Genomic DNA, 5,000 nt, shown 5'->3' on the forward strand with positions numbered 1-5,000 from the left:
GAAATTTTAAAAGAAATGAAGTTGGAAGGGCTTCAGAAGAAGATGAAAACACAGAGACATTATTCGATAGAGTAATAAGAAATGAAACCAAGTTATAGAAGGAAATAAGAAGGCTTTAATAAACGACAAGTAGTATCATAGCATAACATCAGATTATAAGATTCAAAAAAAGGAAGGATTATAAAAGATGAAACCACATTATTGAATAATGATGGCCGTATGAGTTATAGAGTATTTTCTCCAGAGAGTAATGTTCAGACTGGTATTTCGGATGTTATTGAAATCGACTCAACCGAGAATCTATACAATAGCTTATGATGGGATAAAGGTAATAAGGATGATTGTAATCTATTGGGGCGTAGATTACTTGATGATGAAGAACGTTATACTAATAGAAGTCACATGACTTGTAATAACTTAGAAGATTTTAAAAATCATCATATATTACCACCATATGAGCTATTGATAATTTTCTCCAGAGGGTAACGTTCATAATGTAACTGAGCATTTAGCAGTCATTGAAATGGACTCCAGCGAGAATATACACAATAGCTTATGATGGCATAAAAATAATAAGGATGATATGTAGTCTACTGGAGCGTGGATTACTTGAAGATGATGATGGTGTTATGATATTTTGTAAATTTATTAAAGTTTATTCTAGTAAGGCATATTGAAGATGTAGGAGGGGTAGAAACATATATAAGAGTTTATTTTTTAAACTCATGCCACCGCCTTAATAAAGAAAATATATTATAAGTTGATTATATTAAGGTATAATGATATTGTTGAATAAGGTAAAGATATCAGAGTTTAATGATCTTTAAAGGCATCAAGCAATCTTAATACAGAAGTACTCTTATCCGGAGCTGATATTATAAAGTATATAATCTGAACAAGTAAACTGGAAGCAAGACAAATAGAAATGAAATAGATTATAAGATGTATAATGCGTTGAGCTTATTTTAGAATATAGTAGTTGGAGATATATTATTTTATAAAGTTTGATAATTTCAAAATGTTTGTTTTTCATTACGGCACAATGGAAAAAATGAAAGTCGATTATAAGGTCTATAATCATAAATCAATTGGCCATAAAGGCTGGATGTACTATTTAAAACGATGCATAATAAATTTCAATGGTATGAAGACGGCGGGGTCTAACGTTAATATTTCCATAACCACACGTATCTAACCTTTTGACTAGTGGCGACTATTGGCACATAGGCTGAATTCCTTCTGTCCGTAGCTAAACATTTTTAATAAGGGATTATGATATGCATAAAGTTTCCTATCTCATAGGAAAACTTGAAGAAAACATCAACACATGTAATCATAGTGTTCCTATCTCATAGGAGAAGCTTGAAAAATTCATTTACACATATAATCAAAATGTTCCTACCTCATAGGACAAACTTGAAAAAATCATCAACACTTATAATCAAAGCATTCATGTATCATAGGAGAAACTTGGAAAAATCATCAACAGATGTAATAAAAAAGTTTCCTATCTCATAGGAAAAAGTTGGAAAAAACATCAACACTTATAATCAAAGAGCTCATGTATCATAGGAGAAACTTGGAAAAATCATCAACAGATGGAATAAAAAAGTTTCCTAACTCATAGGAAAAAGTCGAAAAAATCATCAACACTTGTAATAAAAATGTTCCTATGTCATAGGAAAAACTTGAAAAAATCATCAACTGATGTAATCAAAAAGTTTCCTATCTCATAGGAAAAAGTTCGAAAAATCATCAACACTTGTAATAAAAATGTTCCTATGTCATAGGAAAAACTTGAAAAAATCATCAACAGATGTAATCAGAAAATTTCCTATCTCATAGGAAAAAGTTCGAAAAATCATCAACACTTGTAATAAAAATGTTCCTATGTCATAGGAAAAACTTGAAAAAATCATCAACAGATGTAATCAGAAAATTTCCTATCTCATAGGGAAAAGTTCGAAAAATCATCAACACTTGTAATAAAAATGTTCCTATGTCATAGGAAAAACTTGAAAAAATCATCAACAGATGTAATCAGAAAATTTCCTATCTCATAGGAAAAAGTTCGAAAAATCATCAACACTTGTAATAAAAATGTTCCTATGTCATAGGAAAAACTTGAAAAAATCATCAACAGATGTAATCAGAAAATTTCCTATCTCATAGGAAAAAGTTCGAAAAATCATCAACACTTATAATAAAAATGTTCCTATGTCATAGGAAAAACTTGAAAAAATCATCAACAGATGTAATCAGAAAATTTCCTATCTCATAGGAAAAAGTTCGAAAAATCATCAACACTTGTAATAAAAATGTTCCTATGTCATAGGAAAAACTTGAAAAAATCATCAACAGATGTAATCAGAAAATTTCCTATCTCATAGGAAAAAGTTCGAAAAATCATCAACACTTGTAATAAAAATGTTCCTATGTCATAGGAAAAACTTGAAAAAATCATCAACAGATGTAATCAGAAAATTTCCTATCTCATAGGAAAAAGTTCGAAAAATCATCAACACTTGTAATAAAAATGTTCCTATGTCATAGGAAAAACTTGAAAAAATCATCAACAGATGTAATCAGAAAATTTCCTATCTCATAGGAAAAAGTTCGAAAAATCATCAACACTTGTAATAAAAATGTTCCTATGTCATAGGAAAAACTTGAAAAAATCATCAACAGATGTAATCAGAAAATTTCCTATCTCATAGGAAAAAGTTCGAAAAATCATCAACACTTATAATAAAAATGTTCCTATGTCATAGGAAAAACTTGAAAAAATCATCAACAGATGTAATCAGAAAATTTCCTATCTCATAGGAAAAAGTTCGAAAAATCATCAACACTTGTAATAAAAATGTTCCTATGTCATAGGAAAAACTTGAAAAAATCATCAACAGATGTAATCAGAAAATTTCCTATCTCATAGGAAAAAGTTCGAAAAATCATCAACACTTGTAATAAAAATGTTCCTATGTCATAGGAAAAACTTGAAAAAATCATCAACAGATGTAATCAGAAAATTTCCTATCTCATAGGAAAAAGTTCGAAAAATCATCAACACTTATAATAAAAATGTTCCTATGTCATAGGAAAAACTTGAAAAAATCATCAACAGATGTAATCAGAAAATTTCCTATCTCATAGGAAAAAGTTCGAAAAATCATCAACACTTGTAATAAAAATGTTCCTATGTCATAGGAAAAACTTGAAAAAATCATCAACAGATGTAATCAGAAAATTTCCTATCTCATAGGAAAAAGTTCGAAAAATCATCAACACTTGTAATAAAAATGTTCCTATGTCATAGGAAAAACTTGAAAAAATCATCAACAGATGTAATCAGAAAATTTCCTATCTCATAGGAAAAAGTTCGAAAAATCATCAACACTTATAATAAAAATGTTCCTATGTCATAGGAAAAACTTGAAAAAATCATCAACAGATGTAATCAGAAAATTTCCTATCTCATAGGAAAAAGTTCGAAAAATCATCAACACTTGTAATAAAAATGTTCCTATGTCATAGGAAAAACTTGAAAAAATCATCAACAGATGTAATCAGAAAATTTCCTATCTCATAGGAAAAAGTTCGAAAAATCATCAACACTTGTAATAAAAATGTTCCTATGTCATAGGAAAAACTTGAAAAAATCATCAACAGATGTAATCAGAAAATTTCCTATCTCATAGGAAAAAGTTCGAAAAATCATCAACACTTATAATAAAAGTGTTCCTATGTCATAGGAAAAACTTGAAAAAATCATCAACAGATGTAATCAGAAAATTTCCTATCTCATAGGAAAAAGTTCGAAAAATCATCAACACTTATAATAAAAATGTTCCTATGTCATAGGAAAAACTTGAAAAAATCATCAACAGATGTAATCGAAAAGTTTCCTATCTCATAGGAAAAAGTTCGAAAAATCATCAACACTTATAATAAAAATGTTCCTATCTCATAGGAAAAAGTTGAAAAATCATCAACACTTATAATCAGAAGTTATATAGGAAAAAATGGAAATTTTATCAAGGCATGTAATCCGGAATGATTTTCGGAAGTTTTATAAAGGCTTATAATCAGGGTGTTCATGGTTATATGGAAACAGTCAAATTTTATAAAGGAATGTAATCGGAGTTGTATAGGAAAATTTTATAAAGGCTTATAATCAGTGGCCGTTCACATAGGAGAATTTGAAATTCTTATAAGGGATGTAATCGGAAAATTTCCTATAGTGATTATAACATGTGTAATCAGGAATTTTCCTATATGATGCATGTCTTAAGAAACAGGTGTTTTGACGAAAAAGTACTTTAGGGAATGTGTGTTTCGTAAAAATTTTTTATGAAACCTATAATCCGTACTTGTGTACGTTAGTTGCATATACGGGGTTTTATCAACTTTTATCACACTTGATGGTATAGCAGTTGAAAAACTTTATAAAGGAGTATAATCAGAGATTTTCCTATCTTATATGGAGAGTATGCGATTTTGCACATACGATTATAGATGTATAATATGTTGAAATTTTTCATATGAAGAGTATGAATTTTTGTCAACTTTATTATAGGTTTATAATGATGAAAATTTCTTATATGAAATATAAGATAGTATGTTGAGTGTTTATAAGGGGAAAATGTATGATAATGCTGCCTTTTGAGAAATATGCATTTATAATGCCATGATGGGGCGACATGGTTATTATAGAAGAGTATAGTTGAGGAGAAGTTTTAAAATGAGTCGTCATTGAATTAGTGACGTTTGAATATACACCAGGTAAGATCATAAATATATGTGAACACGATTGTGGGAGCATTATTTCTAAAGTGATCAAATATAACAAAACAAACAAATGCAAATTCTTTCAAAATATATGAAATCATTTCGATAATATAATCAAATGATAATAATATCATACATAGTAATATGTTTGATATGTATAATCCGATATAAAGTTAATGAAATTTAAAATTTCATATAACATGTACAATGTA

The sequence above is a fragment of the Hermetia illucens genome, chromosome 7, assembly GCF_905115235.1.
Source record: "Hermetia illucens chromosome 7, iHerIll2.2.curated.20191125, whole genome shotgun sequence".
In the NCBI taxonomy this organism is placed as follows: Eukaryota; Metazoa; Arthropoda; class Insecta; order Diptera; family Stratiomyidae; genus Hermetia; species Hermetia illucens.